This window comes from Colobus angolensis, unplaced genomic scaffold (assembly GCF_000951035.1).
Source record: "Colobus angolensis palliatus isolate OR3802 unplaced genomic scaffold, Cang.pa_1.0 Scaffold334, whole genome shotgun sequence".
Taxonomy (NCBI): domain Eukaryota; kingdom Metazoa; phylum Chordata; class Mammalia; order Primates; family Cercopithecidae; genus Colobus; species Colobus angolensis.
In genome coordinates, this window is record NW_012116644.1 from 2,419,754 (window position 1) to 2,443,704 (window position 23,951).

The following is a 23,951-nucleotide window of genomic DNA, read 5'->3' on the forward strand; positions in this document are numbered from 1 at the left end:
AGCTAAACCAGTATTAAGAGGGAAATTTACAGCAATAAATGCCCACATCAGAAAGTGAGAAAGATCTAAAATAAGCACCCTTACATCACAATTAAAATAACTAGAGAAGCAAGGGCAAACAAATTAAAAAGGTAGCAGAAGACAAGAAATAACTAAGATTGTAGCAGAACTGAAGGAGTTAAAGACATGAAAAACCCTTAAAAAAAATGAATCCAGGAGCTGGTTCTTTGAAAAGATTAAGAAAATAGATATACCACAAGCCAGACTACTAAAGGAGAGAAGAGAGAAGAATCAAATAGACACAATAAAAAAATGATAAAGGTGATATCACCACTGATTCCACAAATATACAAAATACCACCAGAGAATACTATAAACACATCTATGAAAATAAAATAGAAAATCTAGAGGAAATGGGTAAATTCCTCAGCACATTCACCCTCTCAAGGCTAAACCAGGAAGAAGTTGATTCCCTGAATAGATGAAAAACAAGTTCTGAAATTGAGGCAGTAATTAATAGCCTATCCATTAAAAAATAAGCCCAAGACCAGATGGAATCACAGTCAAATTCTACCAGAGGTACAGAGAGGAGCTGGTACCATTCCTTCTGAAACTTTTTCAAATAATAGAAAAAGAGGGACTCCTCCCTAACTCATTTTATGAGGCCAGCATCATCCCAATCCCCAAACCTGGCAGAAACACAAGAAAAACAGAAAATTTCAGGTTAATATTCCAGATGAACATCAGTGTGAAAATCCTCAATAAAATACTGGATAGCTGAATACAGTAGCACATCAAAAAGTTTATCCACCATGATCAAGTCAGCTTCATCCCTGGGATGCAAGACTGGTGTAACATACACAAATCAATAAACTAACTCATCACATAAACAGAACCAATGACAAAAACCACATGATTATCTCAATAGATGCAGAAAAGACCTTCAATAAAATTAAACACCTCTTTATGTTAAAAACTCTCAATAAACTAGGCTTTGATGGAACATATCTCAAAATAATAAGAGCTGTATATGACAGACCCATAGCCAATACCATATTGAATGGGCAAAAGCTGAAGCATTCCCTTTGAAAACTGGCACAAGACAAGGATGCCCTCTCTTACTGCTCCTATTCAACACAGTATTGGAAGTTCTGGCCAGGGCAATCAGGCAAGAGAAAGAAAGAAATGGTGTTCAAATAGGAAGAGAGGATGTCAAGTTGCCTCTGTTTGCAGAAAACATGATTGTATATTTAGACAACCCCATCATCTCAGTCCAAAAAATCCTTAAGCTGATAAAGAACTTCAGCAAAGTCTCAGAATACAAAAATCAGTGTGTAAAAATCACAAGCTTTTCTATATACCAATAATAGGCAAGCAGAGAGCCAAATCATGAGTGAACTCCCATTCACAATTGCTACAAAGAAAATGAAATGCCTAGGAATACAACTTGCAAGGGACATGAAGGACCTCTTCAAGGTGAACTGCAAACCACTGCTCAAGGAAATAAGAGAGGATACAAAAAATGGAAAAACATTCCATGTTCATGCATAGGAATAATCAATATCATGAAAATGGCCACACTGCCCAAAGTAATTTATAGATTCTATGCTATTCCCATCAAGCTACCACTGACTTTCTTCACAGAACTAGGAAAAAAAAAATTACTTTACATTTCATATGGAACTAAAAAAGAGTCCACATAGCCGAGACATTCCTAAGCAAAAAGAACAAAGCTGGAGGTATCAAACTTTATCCAACTTCAAACTATACTACTAAACTAGAGTATCCAAAGCATCATGGTACTGGCACCAGAACAGATATATAGACCAATGGAACAAAACAGAGACCTCAGAAATAACACCACACATCTACAATCATCTGACCTTTGACAAACCTGACAAAAACAAGCAATGGGGAAAGGATTCCTTATTTAATAAATAGTGCTGGGAAAACTAGCTAGCTATATAGAGAAAACAGAAACTGGACCCCTTCCTTACACACCTCATACAAAAATTAACCCAAGGTGTATTAAAGACTTAAATGCAAGACCTAAAACCATAAAAACCCTAGAAGAAAATCTAGGCAATACCATTCAGGACATAGGCATGGGCAAAGACTTCATGACTAAAACACCAAAAGCAATTGCAACCAAAACTAAAATTGACAAATGGGATCTAATTAAACTAAAGAGCTTCTGATGAACAAAATAAACTATCATCAAAGTGAAAAGGCAACCTATAGAATGGGGGAAAATTTTTGCAATCTATCCATCTGACAAAGATCTAATATCCAGAATCTACAAGGAACTTAAACAGATTTACAAGAAAAAAAATTCAAAAAGTGGGCAAATGATATAAACAGACACTTCTCAAAAGAGCCCTCTTTCCAGGGGAGTGAATGGTTCTGTCTTACTGAGGTTCCTGGTGTCACTGGGGTATGAAAAACAAACTCCTGCAGCTAGCTCAGTGTCTCCCCAAACAGCTGCCCAGTTTCATGCTTGAAACCCAAGGCCCAGGTGATGTAGGCACACGAGGGAATCTCCTGGTCTGCAGACTGCAAAAACCATGGGAAAGTCATCGAATCTGGGCCAGATAGCACAGTCCCTCACCACTTCCCTTGGTGAGGAAACGGAGTCCCCCTGCTCCTTGCATTTTCTGGGTGAGGTGACACCCCACCCTGCTTCTGCTCACCCTCCGTGGTCTGCAGCTACTGCCTAACCAGTCCCAGTGAGATAAACATGACACCTCAGTTGTAAATGCACAAATCACCTGCCTTCTGTGTTAGTCTAGCTGGGAGCTGCAGACCTGAGCTGTTCCTATTCCGCCATCTTGCCAGATCTCTCCAATCGCACCTACTTTTCAATCTTCAGTTAGTGTTCAATTGTAGAGACAAACTCTGGGTTCTAGAAACCCATAATATGAAGGATACAGATTATAGTAGAAATATCCTCTTCCTGAATGTGGAAATCAATTTGTTTTATTTTCTGAGATATTTCACCTAAGTTTGGGGGACAAACTGAACAGAAAATAATTTTCTTTACTTCATATATGTGTCTTTCCTTTCATTTGGTGCATAGGATGTCATATTATAAGGTTATTTCATCTTTAGCATACAGGAAACAGCAGGAAGCTGAATAATGAAGTGAGAGTCAAGACATTAGGACAGATCTCTAAGTTTAACTAGAAAGATGGCATAATATGCTGACTTTATCAGAGAGGTGGTATTTGCATATTTCTTAAGACCTGATATGTCTAGGGACATTCTCAAATATACGAGTGGTTTTTAACACCACATTTCAGGACTTCTATAAGGATAATTCTCTGTATTATTTTATTTTTTCCTCTTCATTGAATAAATCACAATGCCTTTCTAATATTTTCCACCTATTTTACTTTACAATACAAAATACAAAACCCTTGTTTTTTACCATTCAACTAGACAATTCTGGAATGATGGACATTTTTCTTAATTGAAGCATTTAGTTTAACAGAAAGGTTTTAATTTTTTCTTATTTATCACTGAGGATTTGTTTAATAGTGATGTTTGCAAAATTCACCAGTGCAAGCTGAATGCAAGCTGAAGAGTCAATTGATTCTCAATTCAGGGCAATTAGTTCCCAAATAATACAAACAGAGCACTCATATATAAGTGGATACAAAGAAAAAATTACCTCAGATGGTGAAAAACATTTTCTTTTTCAGGAACTGACAAAAGAAATCTACAATGCACACTATCAAAGAATTCCACAGGTAGATTGAACAACACTCCACTGGAACATTATTGTGAATATAGTATGATAAATAGATTCACCACACAGAGTTGTGATATGTCAATGAAAGAAATGTCCTCTAAAGCATCATTGTACAAAACATGATTCACAGATCAGAAATATAGGTATCAGTTGGGAGTGTGGTAGAAATTCAGAATCTTATGCCTCACCTGAAACCTACTGCACCAGAATCTGGATTTTATTAATGCTCAATCTTCTCCTTAAATAAAACACATTCCAATATACATGATTTCATTCATAGTTTAGATGAAACTCTAACTTAGTACACCTATTTAGCCAGGGTTTCTATTCTGTAATTTTGAAATGAATATCTCTCTTGAGTCCCCTGTCAGAAGCCAAAGCTGCATATTATTAATTTCATTAACTGATATCTTGATAATCACATTTACATTTAATTTTTGTAGAAATGTCATACAGTACCTATGTATACATTGTTATATTCAGTTTACAATACGTATTATCAAAGATAGTGCCAGTAATAAATACGACCATTTTAAGTTATATTGCAATACTTTTTGACTGACAGAAAAATAATGAAGGAAATACATTGATGAAAGTTAGATGTGGTCTATGATCAGGAATATAGCAAAATTTCAAAAGTACAAACAAATGAAATGAACAACAGCCAGGAGGTAAGGTAAGAAAATGCCCCTAAAGACATCCAGATGCATTGCAATAGCTTTTCTCAAAATGTGGTCTAGGAACCAGTTATTTTAGTTACCTGTGATAAATACAAAGATTCTGTCTTCACCACTAAGTCTACTGAAGCAACCTTGAATGTGGAATCCCTGAATTCTGCATTTTACTTCCCCTGGTGATTTATATGCATATTACATTTGTCAATAATTAATTCAATTTCAATAAAATATAGATTTCATACAATCTATATTTTATTTTATGTTATGGAAAACTTAACCTATATCCCCATCATTAATGTTGATTGAAAAAGAATTAATATTCTCAGGCAAGTAATGATGCAAATATGTCTGTAAAAATTCTTGAAATACCACTTTAACAGACACTGTAAAAGACTATCTAATGACTTTTCCCCTGTACATAAATTCCGGTTCTTTCTACTGTTTTCACTTCATGAACTTTAAGAGAATATACTCTTCTGTGAGTTCCTACCGAGAGAAGAGAGGAAATTGACTGAGTTCTTTCCGTTTTGTAGTAGTTACTCTTTGGCAACTCTACCTTCAATTTGGGTGAGCACTGCAGGAAAGTTTCAGGGATATGACACTCCTATCAGACCAAATAGGTTTTAGAACTGCCACTTAAAAGGAGGGAGAATAAACCCATGGAAACTTAGTTTTAGTTTCAACATTTTTGTCAATTAATGTAACCTTGGGGAATATCATTTAACTTCTCTCAGCCCGATTTGAAACATAAAACAGCTGGACTGGAATATTCCTAATGTTCTTTCTATTTCTAGAAGTCCATAATTCCAAATAAATTAATTTAAATCTTGAATTTAACAAATATTGTTTTAAAGAAACTAATACCAATAACTCAACAGAAATTATTTTCTACAGTTTTTAAACAGCTCACTACAGAAGACTCTTTTATGATAATTTAAATTAAAAATTTATGGTACAGACTTTTGCAGATAACTCTCTGAGCAATGTCCAATTAATTCTTTGGTTACATCACTAGTGGAACTTTTTCTTCTACCAAAGATGTCAGATTATCCCAATAGCAACATCTGCAGCAGTTTATAGGGAGCATAAATTTGCAGCCTCACAGCTATACACCCCTGCATGTGGATTGTGTTTCTTTATTTTTTAATAGTTATGTATGCCTTCAAGTTAAGTATCCCTCCAATAATCTGGATATATAGCTATTCTAAGTATAACATTTTAGCAAACTCCTTTACAAATTCTTTAATTTTAGTTTTCCAAGTATTTTACATAATATGATCAGTGGTCGGACACACTTGAGTTGGAATCCCTGTAATTATAATTAAAGTTAAGTCAGGCTAGGATATGTTATCTTCACTATTGAGGCCATTCACTAAATATCTTGTAATAAATAATATTTCAGTGTTTCAGGTGACCTGAAACGTGTTTAGAACACAAAAATATGTTTCCTTAAAGCCCTACAGAATGTGACCTCCTGGCCCTCTTTTGTCTTTTCTCTTACCATAGTCCCCATTGTACATCTGCTCAATCACCACTAACTCCTTTTTTTTCCCTGAAATTGCAGCATTTGATCTGCCTTAGTCATATTTTCATAGCTTCCATTGTCTGTAACACTCTTATCCCAGCTTGCCAAACTTGCTGTTTAAGACACCATTTATGCCGTGAAAAAGGAACACTTTGATAGTGCTGGTGGGAATGAAAACTAGTACAAACACTAGGGACAACAGTGTGGAAATTCCTTAAAGAACAACAAGTAGAACTAGCATTGATCCAGCAATCCCACTACTGAGTATCTACCCAGAGGAAAATAAGTCATTATATGAGTGGATAAAGAAATTGTGATATATAAACACAATGGACAACTACTCAGCCATAAAATATATATATATATATATATAAACCATATATATATAAAACTATATAACAACATGTCACTATGTATATACACTATATATACCACCATATATAATTGCATATCACTATATATAACTATATAGTGGTGTATAAATGCATATCACTATATATAACAATATATAACTATATATATAACATATACACACACACACACAAACACACACAATGGAATACTACTCAGCCATAAAAAGGAATGAATTAATGGCATTTGCAGCAACCTAGATGGAATTGGAGACTATTATTCTAAGTGAAGAACTCAGGAACGGAAAACCAAACGTTGTATGTTCTCACTCATAAGTGGGAGCTAGGTTTTGAAGAAACAAAGGCATAAGAATGATACAACGGATTCTGGGGACTTAGAGGGAAAGGGTGGGAAGGGGATGAGGGATAAAAGGTTACAAATTGGGGTCAGCATATACTGCTTGGCTGATAGGTGCACCAAAATCTCACAAATCACTACTAAAGTACTTACTCATGTAACCAAATACCACCTGTTCCCTGAAAACCTACGGAAATGAAATTTGTAAAAAGACACTGATATGATTTGAATTTGTGTTCCTGCCCAAATCTCATGTTGAACTTTAATCCCCCATGTTGGAGGAGGGACTCAGTAGGAGATGATCGGGAAAGGGGGTGGATTTTTCCTTTACTGTTCTCATGATAGTGAGTTTTCGTGAAATCAGTTGTTTACTGTGTAGCACCTCTCTCTTCTCTCTCTTACTCCTTCTCTGGCCATGTAAGACATGCCTGCTTCCCCTTAGCCTTCCCCCATAAGTATACATTTCCTGAGGCCTCCCCAGCTGTGCCTCCTGTGCAGCTTGCAGAACTGTGAGTCAATTAAACCTCTGTGTGTGTGTATATATATATATATAAATTATCCAGTCTCAAGTATCTCTTCACAGCAATGAGAGAACAAACTAATATAGACACCTGGTGATTTTTTTGTTAAAGTATATTTTAATTGAAATATAACTTTGATGGGCTGAATTGTGACCCCCTAAAAAATCTAGTATGTTGAAGTTTTAACCCTCAGTACTGAGACTGCTTTTACAGATAGGATTTGTAAAAAGGTAATTAAGTTACAATGACATCATCAGATCAGGGTGGGTCCTAATCTAATCTGAATGCTATCTTTTTAAGAAGAGAGAATTTGGACACAGAAAAACAGAAGGGTGAATATGTGAAGACACAGGAAGGAGTCAACCATACAGAAGCCAAGGAGAGTTCTCAGAAGAAACTAACCTTGTTGACATCTTAATCTTGGATTTCTAGCCTCCAAAACTGTGAAAGAATACCCTTTTGTTATTTAGTCAGTCTTGTCTATGACACTTCATTGCAGCAGTCCTAGAAAACTATATAATAACATGTAATAAAGTAGAAAGATTATAAACAGGAAATTTGATGACCTTTTAGAAAGTGAACACACCTATTTAAATGGCACCCAGATAAAGATATACACTATACCAAGAATCCTGTAAGCCCCACTCATATCAACTTTTATTCTCTAGGTAGCCATTATCCTGATATCTAATGTAATTAATTCATTTTGCCAGTTCTTTAAAATTTTATGCCAATTATATCACAGGGAAGTTACACTTTGGTGCCTGGCTCATTTCCTTCAACATTATGATTATTCATACCATTGTGCATATTTATGTTTCTTTTTATTTTCTTTTCATTTAATGAGTATTCCCTTGTATGCATATCATAAAAGTTATATACCCATTGTGCTGTTGAGTAACATATGGGTAGTTTCTAGTTTTTCACTGCTGCAATAGTGTGAACAAGTTAACTAACATTCTTATGCAGGTTCTTGGTGAAAATATGTATTCATTTTAGTTGTATATATACTTACAAGTGAAAGTTCTAGATCACAGAAATTTACCTTTTCAGCTTTAGTAGGCAATTTTAGCTTTCCAAAATGTTTGTCCCAATTAGCACAACCTTATTAGAATATGAATGTTTCAGTTACTTTGCACGTTAATTAACATTTGCTGTTAATAGATTTATTCAGTTCAGTCATTCTGACGGATATGTAGGCATATGTCACTGTATTATTTTCCTAACAACACTTTGTCTGTATGTTTATTGAGCATTTAGATAGCCTTTTAAAAAGTTTTTGTTCAAGGTTTAGTCCGTTTTCAATTTTTAGCCTTATGTTATTTTAGTGGTGATCATTTGTTTTCTATTTTTGCTCATTGCTTTATACAAGTTCTGTAATTTTTTGGATGAGTTATTTGTCAGATAATCAACCATACTGATAATTTATTTTCACATTCACTGCTGTGCCTTTGATTTTAAACTTACAGTAAAGTTACAATATGAGTAGTACAAAGAATACTTGTAAACCTTTTACCTAGTCTTGGCTATTATTAAGATTTTGCCACTTTTGCTTTATCGTTTTTTCTAATATAGTTCAGTGTTTACTTCCTAAGATTAGGGACATTGTGTACATTTAATATTATGAGTGGTATTGTCTAAACTGTGCTTAGTATTTCAATTTGGAAATAAGTTAGTGTATTTCATAGCTTTTTAGATTTCATTTTCAGTTCAAATATGCTCTAAAATCATCTACTATATAGTTGCCATATTTTTAAATCTTTTAAAAATATCAGCATTCAATTGTTTGTCTTTTATGATGTTGATATTTTGAAGACTGTTTTTACTTTTTTTTTAAATAGAACATTTCTCATTCAGGATTTTTATGCTCTATGTTTACTTGTATTTAAATTCAAGTTATGTGTTCTCAGGGTGAGTGTTATATAAGTGATTGCACATCCTTCTCAGAATGTCACATCTGGAGGCATATGATGTCCATATGCCCCTCTCATTGGTGATTGAGGTGTCATCACTCAGTAGTGATGCTCTTCAGTTTTTCCAGTATATAATTAGTATATTTTCTGATATAAATACAACTTGTGAAATATACATTAAGAGCACAAAATATTCTAGTTCTCATCAATATTTTTGCATAGAGTTCATATTTATTAATGATCCTTGATGGAACACATTTTTATAATTTTGATGGACAAAACAGGATGATTTTCCAACTACAGGACTCATTTTACTTTTACCAGTTGGCATCCAGTGTTCTAAGCAAGAGCACCTTAATTAATGCATCTATTCATTTATTTTTATTATCACTTATGATTTTCCCAAGTTTTAATAATTTATAGTTTATTATCATAATTAACTATCTTTATGGTCAAACTGTCACAGTTTTGGCAATGGGATTTTCTTCAATTTGACTTCTGTGCTTTTGTGATATGTCCTCATCACTTTCTGATATAGCCATATTCTCTGGTATGACATGATCCTCCTTGTTAATCTCAAACCTATCGTTCCCTTGTTTCTGAGAGTCATTGCTCAAAGTGGTCTAGTAGCTTTTAATGATCTTTAGACTAAGATCCAGTCTAAATACAAAGACACATAGTCCCAAAATTATGTGTTTATACACTGCTATCTTCAATTTTAGTTCCTTGTCGTTGGTTCTATCTTACCACTTCATTTTTATATTAGTAACTTCCTTCTGTCTCACAGAGAGAACCCTCACATTCAATGTACTTCACTTTCAACATCAGTATATTTGCTCAATCTTATATTCATAATAGTTTAAAAATTACTTTGCTTATACTAAAATTAAGAAAACAAAATATTTAAAAGAACTAAAGATTTGTTTTCTCCTGTACTCCAACCCCTGTTGATCCCTCTAATATTGCTATTTATTTATTTATTTATTTATTTATTGAGACAGAGTCTCACTGCGACACCCAGACTGGAGTGCAATGGTGCGATCTTAGCTCACTGCAACCTCCACTTCTCAGGTTCAAGCGATTCTCCTGCCTCAGCCTCCCGAGTAGCTGGGATTACAGGCACCTGCCATCATGCCTGGCTAATTTTTGTATTTTTGTTGTTGTTGTTGTTGTTAGTAGAGACAGAGTTTCAGCATGTTGGCCAGTTTGATCTCAAACTCTTGCTCTTGACCTTGGGTTATCTGCCTGCCTCGACCTTCCAAAATGCTGGGATTATAGGATTGCTATTCATTTAAAATGGTATTGTGATTGATTGCTTTTATTCTAGTTTTCTTCTCCTATTTTTTATTAATGTTTTAATTGTTTTTAAGTATGCAGAACATTAAAGTGCTTCCAAAGGCAAAGTTATGCAAATAATTATACTAGAAATATATCACTCTGTCACATTTTTCTTCTATCCCAGTTCACCACTCAATTTTTATAGGTAAGTAAATTTATTGCTTTTTGTCTTACTTTAATTTTTTTTGGCGCAGACTACCATGTAACTTAAACAAATGTACAGGAAGAAAACAAACAAAAAAACAAGAAAACACATTAAAAAGTGGGCAAAAGACTTGAATAGTCACTTCTCAATACAAGACATACATGATGCATCATATGAAAGAAAGCTCAACATCACTTATCATTAGAGGAATGCAAGTCAAAATCACAATGAGATACTATCTCACACCAGTCAGAATGAATAGTATAAAAAGGCCAAAAAGCAACAGATGTTGACAAGGTTGCTGAGAAAATGAAATGCTTTTACACTGTTGGCGGGTGCATAAATTAATTTAACCATTATGGAAGACAGTGTGATGATACCTTAAAGTTCTAGAGACAGAAATACCATTTGACCCAGCAATCTGCTTACTGAGTATACACCCAAAGGAATATAAATCAGTATATTATAAACATACATGGATGCCTGTATTCATTGCAGTACTATTCACAGTAGCAAACACCTAGAATCAACCGAAATGCTCATCAATGATAGACTGGATAAAGAAAATATGGTACCTATACTTTTCGTATATATGGTACATATATCAATATGTGGTACATATATCAATATATGGTACATATTGATGTTGAACTGAAGTATATTGAATATGAGGATTCTCACTGTGAGAGAGAAAGAAGGTATCAATATGACAATGAAAACAGTAAGATAGAACCAATAACAATTAATTAGAATTGAATGGAATACTATGTAGCCATAAAAAGAAACAAGATTATGTTATTTCCAGGGATATGCATGGAGTTGGAAGACATTATTCTCAGCAAACTAGCACAGGAACAGAAAACCAAACACCACATATCCTCACTTATAAGTGGGAGCTGAGTGATGAGAACACATGGACACAAGTGGGGGACAACACCCTCTGGGGCCTGTCAGAGGGCACAGGGGGTATGGAGAGCATCAGGAAGAATAGCTAATGGATGCTGAGCTTAACATGTAGGTGATGGGATGAGCTGTGCAGCAAACCACCATGATACACGTTTACCTATGTAACAAATTCTGCACATGTACCCCTGAACTCAATATAAAAGTTGAAGAAAAAGAAGAGCAAGATATGCCAGAAAGCCCACACTGTCCCCATAGTCACCTTTACCCTCACTCTCTTTGGCACTGGAGTCTCTAGACATAGGTACTATGTTGGCCATAGGTACATCCACTGTTTAGAGGACTGATTTGTAACTGGCCTTGGAGAAGCAATAGTTAAACCTCATACATTTGTCCCATTATTTATCCATGTGCCTGCCTTTTACCAAAGCCTGAATGGAGCAATGCTCCCTAAAGTGAGTTACACTAGCAACCTGTTCCAAAAGCAACTTGAGAGATTGTTAAAAATGCCAATTTCTACACCTCATTCAACAATTAGAATCCCTTGGAGTTGGACACAAAATCTGCACTTTTGAAAGTTTTTCAAGGGTATACTGACATTGAGAAGCCCTGCAAGAGACCACTAGACATGTTTTCATCAAACTGAACTAGTCATCTAACTAGCTTAGATTACTTTTAAAAAATCGCTCTCAAGGCCCCATCCCTTTAGAGATCCGAAGGCCTGGGGTTGAGCAGGGAGTCCTGACAAAGCAGGAGCACCCCTGGGGTTGGAAACTTAGTCTGATTTGGAACCATTGCCAAAAGTTGTCCTCCTGGTAAATTACTATTCTACTGCTTGAATAAATAAAATAATTAGTTCACAAGTCTTTCCTGGTGTAATTACAAAGGGGTAACTGAGTTGCAGTTTTATTGAATTACCACAGAAATATTTTAATAAACAAAAAGGCAAAAAAAAAGCTACAATTAGGCATTTATGTTTTATTATTCTTCTTTTGGTGAAACAGAAAATGTCACATACTGCAATTTGTTTCCTTTGAATTATGCAATTTTCAGTTAAGAAAATATTCTAGAAGGCACTTCCTATCAGGTTATAAAATTCTGTCTCACTCTTTTGTACAGCTACCTAATATCCAATTATGTGGATGTACTATAGTTTATGCAATCAATCACCTAAAGTTGGACATTTAGTTTCCAATCTTTTTAATATTATACTTTAAGTTCTAGGGTGTATGTACAGAATGTGCAGGCTTGTTACATAGGTATACACGTTCCATGGTGGTTTGCTGCACCCATCAACCCGTCATCTAGTGAACTTCCCCAGCCTAACAAGGCAGGCCAAAATTCAAATTCAGAAAATACAGAAAACACCACAAAGATACTCCTCGAGAAGAGCAACCCCGAGACACATAATCATCAGATTGAAAAAGGTTGAAATGAAGGAAAAAATGTTAAGGGCACTCAGAGAGAAAAGTCGGGTTTCCCACAAATCGAAACCCATCAGACTAATGGTGGATATCTCCGCAAAAACCCTACAAGCCAGAAAAGAGTGGGGGCCAATGTTTAACATTCTTTTTTTTTTTTTTTTTTTTTTTTTTTTTTTTTTTTTGAGACGGAGTCTCGCTCTGTCGCCCGGACTGGAGTGCAGTGGCCGGATCTGCTCCGCCTCCCGGGTTTACGCCATTCTCCTGCCTCAGCCTCCGGAGTAGCTGGGACTACAGGCGCCCGCCACCTCGCCCGGCTAGTTTTTGTATTTTTAGTAGAGACGGGGTTTCACCGTGTTAGCCAGGATGGTCTCGATCTCCTGACCTCGTGATCCGCCCGTCTCGGCCTCCCAAAGTGCTGGGATTACAGGCTTGAGCCACCGCGCCCGGCCAACATTCTTAAAGAAAATAATTTTCACACCAGAATTTCATATCCAGCCAAACTAAGCTTCAAAAGCGGAGAAGAAATAAAATCCTTTACAGACAAGCAAATTCTGAGAGATTTTGTCACCACCAAGCCTGCCTTACAAGAGCTCCTAAAGGAAGCGCTAAACGTGAAAAGGAATAACCAGTACCAGGCACTGCAAAAACATACCAAATTGTAAAATCCAATAATTTTTATTGCAAATAGTTCTTCATTTAATAATCTTGTACATATGTACTTCTATATTTTTAGATGCATATCAATAAGGTAATGTCTAAGTCACATAGCTTTATCAAAGGGAAAATGAATAGGTAATTTTGTTAGTTATCAATGAATTTTTTTTCATTAGGAATACAATCACTTTTTACTGTATGGCAATGCAGTACATTGGCACATATTTCCCTACAGTCTCACCAACAAAGTGTTTGAATTTTTGCAAATGTTTGACAAATTGTATCTAATTGCTATTTTAAAGAATTTCTCTTACTGTGGAAATTGAAATTCTTCATATGCTTGGGAGTCATTTTTATACATCTGAATTGTCTGTGTGTATTAGTCCAGTCTCACACCACTATGAAGAAATACCTGAGACTATATAATTTATAAAGAAAAGAGGTTTTTTTGACTCACAGTTCCACATGACTGGGAGGCCTTTGGAAACTTACAATCATGGTGGAAGGCACCTCTTCACAGGCAAGAGAGAAACTGAGTGCTAGCAGGGGAAATGTCAGTTTCTCATAAGACCATCAGATCTCATAAGACTCACCTATTATCATGAGAACCGAATGGGGGAAACTGCCCCCATGATTTCATTACCTCCACCTGGTTCTAGCCTTGGTATGTGAGGATTATAGGGGTTATAGTTCAATGTGAGATTTGGGTGGGAACACAGAACCAAACCATATCATTTTGCTCCAGTCCGTCCCAAATCTCATGCCCTCACATTTCAAAATATGCCCTTCCAACAGTCCCCCAAAGTCTTAACTAATTCCAACATTAACACAAGTGCAAAAGTGCAAAGTCTCATCTGAAACAAGGCAAGTCCCTTCTACCTATGAACTTGTAAAATCAAAACAGGTTGGTTATTTCCTAGATACAATGGAGGCACTGGCATTGGGTAAATATATCTATTCTAAATGGGAAAAATTGGCCAAAAGAAAAGGGCTACAGGCCCCACAATGTCCAAAATCCAATAAGGCAGTCATTAAACCTTAAAGTTCCAAAATGTTCTGCTTTGACTCCAGGTCTCACATCCAAGTCACACTGATACAAGAGGTGAGCTCCAATGGTCTTGGGCAGCTCTGCCCCTGCGGCTTTATAGGGTAAATCTCCCCTGCCAGCTTCTTTCATGGGCTGGCATTGTCTGCAGCTTTTCTAGATGCATGGTACAAGCTGTCAGTGGATCTATTATTCTGGAGTGTGGAGGATAGTGGCCCTCTTCTCACAGCTGTATTAGCGAGTACCCCAGTGGTAACTGTATGGGGGCTCCAACCCATACTTCCCTTCTGCACTGCCCTAGCAGAGAGTCTCCATGAAGGCCCCATCCCATAGTAAAATTCTGCCTGGACATCCAGGTATTTCCATACATCCTTAGAAATCTAGGTGGAGGTTCCCCAACCTCAATTATTGTCTTCTGTACACCTGCAGGCCCAACACCATGTGTAAACTGCCAAGGCTTGATGCTTCCCCCCTCTGAATGAATGGCATGAGTGGTACCTTGGCCCCTTTCTGGTATGGCTGGAGCTGAAGCAGCTGGGACTCAGAGCACCACGTCTTAAGGCTGCATAGAGCAGTCAGGTCCTGGGCCTTGGCCACAAAACCATTTTTCCTTCCTAAGCCTCTGGACCTGTGATAGGACATGTTGCCATGAAGGCCTCTGACATACCCTGGAGACATTGTTCCAATTGTCTTGGTGATTAGCATTCATCTCCTCATTAATTATGCAAATTTCTACAACTGACTTGAATTTATCCCCAGAAAATGGGTTTTCCTTTTCATCACATCATCAGGCTGCAAATTTTCCAAAATGTTATGCTCTACTTCCTCTTGAATGCTTCGCCATTTAGAAATTTCTTCTGCCAGATACCCTAAATCATCTCTCTCAAATTCCAAGTTCCACAGATCTCTAGAGCAGGGACAATGACACTGGTGTCTTTGCTAAAGCATAGAAATAGTGACCCTTATACCTGTTCAAAACAAGCTTGAGGCAACCTCACCCTGGACTTTATTGTTCATATCACTATCAGTATTTTGTTCAAGGCCATTTAACAAGTCTTTAGGACGTTTCAACCTTTCCCACATCTTCCTGTCTTCTAAGCCCTCAAAGTTTCTATGAAGATCCAAACTTTCCTACATTTTCCTGTTTTCTTAGAGCCATCCAAACTGTTCCAACCTCTGCCTGTTACCCAGTTCCAATGTTAGTTCTACTTTTTAGGGTATCTTTATAGCAGCACCCCACTCTTGGTACTAATTTACTGTATTAGCTCATTCTCATGCTGCTATGAAGAAATACCTCAGACTGGGTAATTTATAAATATAAGAGATTTAATTGACTCCCAGTTCCGCATGGCTGGAGAGGACTTAAGAAACTTACAATCATGACCAAAGGTACCTCTTCACAGGGCAGCAAGCGAGAGAATGAGTTCCAGTAGGGGAAATCTCAGATGCTTAAAAAACCAAAAGATCTCATGAGACTCACTCATTTGGACAACAACAGCATAGGGAAAACCACTCCTAAGATTCTATTATCCCTACCTGGTTCTGCCTTGGACATGTGGGAATTATGGGTATTACAGTTTAAGGTGAGATTTGGGTGGGGACACACAGCCAAATCATATCACTGTGTATAAATTTTTGTCTATTTTTCTATGATTTTTTTCTTTTAATTATTAATATTTCTTCATATATTAGTAACCCTACATTTGATTTCTATTTATGGTGTTTTTGGTATGCAAGTTTTTATGTAGTTTTACATGTCATTTGCTTTATTTTTTTCTATGTTAATACTTTTAAAATCATGGTTATAAACTTTTCTCCAATGTAGAGGTTATAAAAGAATTTGCCTATATTTTCTTTCAGAATGTGTATTGATTGCTTTTTATATTTAGACATTTGATGCATTTGCAATTAATATTAGTGTATTGAAACATAAATTGCTTTAAATATTTTGTTAATTGTTTAGTTCATTTCTGAATGGCTGTCCAGTTGACCCAACATTATAATTTTAAAATGACATGTTTGCCTAAAGAATTTGAGATTTCTATATGGAGATGAAACATTTTTTTCTGGAGTTACACTTCTGCTTCATTGGTCTTGTTGTCTCCATATGTTCCAGAACCATATTGATATAATTATAGATCCTTTTATATTTTTGTATCTACCGGGGCATGTCTTACATCATAATCTTTTTTTCAGGGTTTTCCTAGATATTTTTGTAAACTTATATATTTATATGAATGCTATTGTCAACTTATAAGGCACCATTTAAAAATTGGTAATTTAATACCAATTTTATATTATATTTTATATGTAGTATGTTAATTTTTCAATTAATCTAAAGGGATAATTCAAACATTTCTTAATGATTTCTATAGTGACTTTTGATTAATAAAATGTCTTAATTTTGATATAATTCAAAAAATCTTCACTAATGATTAGTGAAATTTTCATTCTGGTAAAGCATCTTTAACTACTTCAAGATCATAAAGATATTCTATGTTTTCCCTTAAAATTATTATTGTTTTAATTTTATATTCACATCTGTAAACCATCTGAAATTGATTTTTTCTCCATGTATGAAGAGAAGACTCAAATGCATTATTTCTGTGTAGATACCAACTTTATCAAAAATAATTTATTAAAAGTTATTTAATTTTCCTGTAAACTGTGGTGTCTAGTCAGGTGACTATATTTGGATAAGTATCTGGATTCTACTATACATTTCATTTGGCAACTACTTTGTGCTAATATGACACTACCTTATTGATTGTTGCCTTGTGATATTTTGTACAATCTGGTTGTGTGGAGAGTTTTTTGTTTTGTGTTTTTGTACTTGCAGTACAAAAATCTAGGCATCAGTTTCGGAAGAAATAACATTTAAGTATTGACACTTCTTCTTAATAAACATGGTATATCTCCCACAAATTTGTCTTCTTTGATTTTGCTCAGAAATATTTGTGGTTTTCAGTGTAGCAATTTTGTAGACTTTTTTTAGATTTTAGATATTTGATGTTAAAATTATGATGCTTCTGTAAAATTATCATTTGTTTAGTTTTTACTAGTGGTGTGTAAAATTGTAAGTGTTATTTTATATTTAACATTAGTAACAATGTTAGGTCCATTCGCTATTCTAATATTTATTTCTATAGACTCTTCTGAGTTTTGTACTTATAAAATTATATTGTCTATAAAGAATGAAAAGTTAATTTATTCTTTTCAGTTAAACTATTTTGCTATGTTTTCAAGGGACACTAGCCTATTGCTTCCTTGTTTACAAGCAATTTTTTATCTTTATTAGTATTGCAATTTTGACTTCATAGTTCAAGTTGGAAAATATTTATTTTTTTCCCATTCTCTGGAGGATAATTGCAAAATTGTTCTAATTTCTTTGATTAAATTACAGAAGAATTGGTTTTGAAGATCTCTATTCCTAACAGAGAGATCTTAATAACAATTTATTTTTTTAATCCATACGACCATTTAGATTTCGTATTTCTTCTTGCCAACATTTTAGTAAGTTGTGTTTTTTTAGTAAATATTGCAATGTAGCTGTTTACATTTTTATGATAGTTAATTGGTCATTTTATTCCTGGAACTTATGCAAATTCATTCTAACATAGATTACTATGGCTCTTGACTAACCTAACATTTTCTATACAAGATTTGCATTTCTGTACATGTTTCAGTTGCAACTTCTTGCTTGGAGTGTGCAGTCTTCATCTTCCATCCCTGTAGGTGTGTTAAACCGCTTTGGTGAATTTCGGCTCTCATGGCTGCACCTGCTTTAGCTCAGCATTCTGCTTTTCAGTGCTTTCCTTGTTACTGACCCTGAGTCTTCTCCTATTTTTCCTGTAATTCTAGAACATTGCTGTAAACATTGTGCATGTTATCCACTATTTTCAGCTTTTTGAAAAATACACATTTTATGTTATCTTTATATAAAGTATTTATATAAAATTTCATATATCTTCATACAAATGATACATTTATATGCACATTAACATGGAGAATGATACACAAAAAAACTTAACAGTAAGAATTTATAAGCAAATATGAAGATTAGCATGAAATGGATGCTCTCCTTATTTGATGTTGTACTTCTACATTATTTAAATTATAAACAAAAGTACTTATTGACATTGTAATATACAAATTTAAATTTTTAATTATTTAAAGTGTTAAAATTAAATTTACTCAAAGTATTCAAACACAATAAAAAAAACCACTTTAAATGTTAAATACAATCTACAGGAATACAACCTTATATGACTAAATTATAAACATATTGAAGATGAAATTTGTGAACACTCAAATTTGAAGAAAATATTTTCATCAGGTTTCATAAAATAGTGATAATTGGAAAGAAATATAAACATCATCAATTGTAGTACATTCTTACGATTTGCAGCATTTCAGAAATCACAGAGATTAGAAAAGGACAGGTCTATTGTTATTTGTCTCTCTCCCTTTCAATTAGCACAGCCCCAATTAACCCTTTTCTTCCTAGACCTTATGTTATATTCCACTTGAAGAATACAATAATATAACCTACAAGATTATGACTAAACTGGAAAAACATTTATTTAGAACATTGTTAGAACATATCATTTTTTCACCTTGAATTTATGTTTCAATTCCACTTTGACCACAGGATCTGTCCTGACATGATACTTATACCTGAAAGTGTGACTGTCATCTCATATTTCTCTGAAACAAAGCTATGAATATACATATATATTTTATGTACTTTATATTGTTGAGCTCATAAGCCTAATTTTTAAAGCTTTATGCTAAAGTATTGTATTTTAAAATTTATGTAAGTTTAAAGTACTTTGAAACTTTTGCTATGAACAGTTACTTTATTTAAATGTAGTTTATGTGAAAAGTTTTCCTAATTTTTAAAAGTTTTCTAATTTTTTTTAAATTTTCTAATTTTTAAATCTTTAAAGTTTTTCTAATTTATGTGAAAATTCTTTCTAATTTTTAAAATTTTATGTAAGTTTAAAGTATTGTGAAACTTTGCTATTAATTATCAGTTGACAATTGATCAAAATATTATAAGTACAATGAATTAAATAGTTTATAAATGTTGACATTTCATATTGGAAGTTCTTCACTTAAGGATATAGATATAGTAATTTTTTCTCATGGCTTATGTATTGGGATGACAATTTCTAAGTACTATAATGTGGAAGCACTGAAGAATTTTTCACATAAATGACCTACATTTAAATTAAGTAACTTTTCACAGCAAAGTCTCACAATACTTTAAACTTTTGATTTATATGTCAAAGTCACAAGATGATTAGTCATTAGAAATTGTTTTAACAATCCATCAACTGACAACTAGATTAAATCTTCTTCAATTACATTGAAAACAATGCACTATAAAAATTCTGTCCTGCATATTGATTTGTTTACTGTTACTGAAAAGGCATTAAAGTGAAATTAAACATGAGGATTTAGACTTGCCTTTTTATTGCATTCCAGTGATGTTTAAAGTGTGAGAAATAATCCCCGTCAAGGTACCACTGACTTTCTTCACAGAATTGAAAAAAACTACCTTAAAGTTAATATGGAACTCAAAAAGAGCCTGCATAGCCAGGACAATACTAAGCAAAAAGAACAAAGCTGGAGGCATCATGCTACCTGACTTCAAACTATACTACAAGGCTACAATAACCAAAACAGCATGGTCCTGGCACCAAAACAGATATAGAGACCAATGGAACAGAACAGAGGCCTCAGAAATAACACCACACATCTACAACCATCTGACCTTTGACAAACCTGACAAAAACAAGCAATGGGGAAAACATTCCCTGTTTAATAAATGGTGCTGGGAAAACTGGCTAGCCATATGTAGAAAGCTGAAACTGGATCCCTTCCTTACATCTTATACAAATATTAACTCAAGCTGGATTAAAGGCTTAAATGTAAGACGTAAAACCATAAAAACTCTAGAAGAAAACCTAGGCAATACCACTCATGACATAGGAATGGGCAAAATCCTAATCGCTAAAACACCAAAAGCAATGGCAGCAGAAATCAAAATTGACAAAAGGGATCTAATTAAACTAAAGAGCTTCTGCACAGCAAAAGAAACTATCATCAGAATGAATAGGCAATCTACAGAATGGGAGAAAATTTTTGCAATCTACCCATCTGGCAAAGGGCTAATATCCAGAATCTACAAAGAACTTAAACAAATTTGCAAGAAAAAAACAACCCATCAAAAAATGTGGAAAGGGTATGAACAGACACTTCTTAAAAGAAGACATTTATGCAGCCAACAGACACATGAAAAAATCCTCATCATAACTGGTCATTACAGAAATGCAAATTAAAACTACAATGAGATACCATCTCATGCCACTTAAAATGGCGATCTTTAAAAAGTCAGGAAACAACAGATGTTGAAGAGGATGTGGAGAAATAGAAATGCTTTTACCCTGTTAGGGGGAGTGTAAATTAGTTCAAACATTGTGGAAGACAGTGTGAAAATTCCTCAAGGATCTAGAACCAGAAGTACCATTTGACCCAGCGATCCCATTACTGAGTATATGCCCAAAGGATTATAAATCATGCTAATATAAAGATACATACACACATATGTTTACTGCAGCACTATTCATAATAGCAAAGACTTGGAACCAACCCAAAAGTCCATCAATGATAGACCGGATTAAGAAGATGTGGCATGTATACACCATGGAATACTATGCAGCCATAAAAAAGGATGAGTTCATGTCCTTTGCAGGGACACGGATGAAGTTGGAAACCATAATTCTTGGTAAACTATCACAAGGACAGAACACCAAACAACACATGTTCTCACTCATAGGCAAGAGTTGAATAATGGCAACACATGGACACAGGACGGGGAACATCACACACTGGGGCCTGTCAAGGGGTGGGTGTCTCGGGGAGGGATAACATTAGGAGGAAAAGCTAATATAAATGACGAGTTGATGGGTGCAGCAAACCAACATGGCACATGTATACCTTTGTAACAACCCTGCATGCTGTGCACACGTGCCCTAGAACTTAAACTGTAATAAAGAAAAGAAAACAATAATTTCATTTTATTCTTGGCATCAAAGATGGAATTTATTAGTTTTTTTCTCTAAATGCATAGTATGCATTTAGACACAAATTCGAATGTACAGACTATAAATTAAATTCAAATTTTATTGCAACCAATAATGTTCCAAATATTTGCTAGAGAGAAATTTGGAGTGTGGTCGGATGCATCTGGTGGCCATGTTGGGATGTGGGAACAGGGACAGGGGAATTAGTCCAAAGATATTTTTAAGTGCATAGCTTCTCACCAGCTCAGAATACACTTAGTGGTTGCAGAGGTAGAAACAATCATTCCCAAAACCTATGAATCATCAACAAAATGTGCTTATTTACTATTGGCAGAAAAAAAGAAAAGTATGCTCCTTCAGCAAGTTCCAGTGTATGTACTAACCAAATGTGAATACTATTAGCTTTTTTGTTATTTTTTCGACAATCTGCATGCAGTCTCATGAATACCTGGAGGGTGGCCAGGTATTTAGTTGCCACACTGACTAATCAAATTAAAATTATGCAGGCATTTAGGTGTTGAAATGTCTAAGAACTAGTGATGTGGTAATGTGTTTCAAACATATGGGAAAGCTCAAATCAACATTTATTTATCAAACAAGTAATAGTGTTAAAATTTCCAAATCATAAACAATTTCATCTGGTTATTTTGAAATGAAACTACATGACTCAAATACTTTAAATTACGTATGAGAAAATAAATTTAAAAAATTGCAAAATAAAATCTGCTGTAAATGAAGTCTATTCCTTATGAGTAAGAGATGGTTAAATTATTTGTAAAAATAATTGCAATTATCCTTGTACATTCTCCCATCAAAAAGTGTTGTCTAATTCCCAATTATTTGAACTGGGATTCAGCCTTCTTCTTTAGAATATGGTGACTACCATATGATTAAGATGAAGGTAGCCTGTTGAAGAGAAAATAAGTTGTAAATGATAAAGCAATTTTAGACACTTTAGTGAACCCCAACGAACCTAGCAGGTGACCACAGATGCATGATAGCCCAGTTGAAGTCAGGCAGGCCAAACTGAGGTGAACACAAATTGTCAAACTATGTAATAGGAGGATAAATACATTTTGTTTGTTTGTTTGTTTGTTTGTTTGAGATAGAGTCTTGCTCTGTCACCAGGCTGGAGTGCAGTAGTGCAATCTCGGCTCACTGCAACCCCCGCCTCCCGGGTTCAAGCGATGTTTTATTTTATTTTATTTTATTTTTAGGCTTAATTCACTTGATTTTTCTTGTATAAAAACCCTATGTTGTAGCCACAGCTGGAGTCTGGGTCCGCTGCACGGAGACTCTGGTGTGGATCTCGATAAGGTGATCAGTGAATTCCTCGTAGGGAGATTTGGTAAATACAGTCTCCTTCCAGAGGTCAGGGGTCAGGTAGCTGTAGGTCTTAGCGATGGCATCAAAGGTGGCCTTGGTGAAGTTGCCCAGGGTAGCAGTGCAGCCCCGGGCTGAGGTGTAGCAGTCATCAATACCAGCCATCATGAGCAGCTTCTTGGGCACAGGCGCTGAGACGATGCCAGTGCCCCTGGGTGCAGGGATGAGGCGCACCAGCACCGAGCCGCAGTGGCCTGTCACCTTGCAAGGGACAGTGTGGGGCTTTCCGATCTTGTTCCCCCAGTAGCCTTTGCGCACGGGAACAATGGAGAGTTTGGCCAGGATGATGGCCCCACAGATGGCGGTGGCCACCTCCTTGGAGCACTTAACACCCAGGCCGAGGTAGCCATTGTAGTCCCCCATAGCAACAAACGCCTTGAACCTGGTGCCCTGGCCAGCACGGGTCTGCTTCCGCACCGGCATAATCTTCAAAACCTTGTCTTTGAGAGAGGCCCCCAAGAAAAAGTCAGTGATCTCAGATTCCTTAGTGGACAGGGAAAAGAAGTAGATTTCCTCCAGGGACTTAATCTTCATGTCCTTGACCAAGCGGCCCAGCTTGGTGACGGGCATCCACTCCTTATCCTCGGCCTTGCCTCCACGAGCCCCGCGGCCTGGGCCCTGGCCCCAGATACCGCTGCCCAAACCTCCGTGGAAGCCACTGCGGTTCCCCATCCCAGGGCCACCAGGGCCACTAGGGCCTCCGCGCCCTCCTCCCCCCACACCGGCGTCATCCGTCATTTGGTGTTTTCTCGGAGAAGCAGCAAGTGATGTTTTAATAAGGTAAGTTATCACCAGGCTTTTTATGCAGTATTATCAATGGCAATAGATACCTGAAAGAGAGAAGACTGATTGTTCCACTGACCTTGTTTCACC

General features: G+C 35.6%; 1 pseudogene; it reads right to left on the reverse strand.

Annotated features, from left to right (window-relative positions):
• Nucleotides 1-22,919: 22,919 nt before the first annotated feature.
• Nucleotides 22,920-23,816, reverse strand: LOC105518974 (annotated as a pseudogene).
• Between the last annotated feature and the right edge of the window lie 135 nt (nucleotides 23,817-23,951).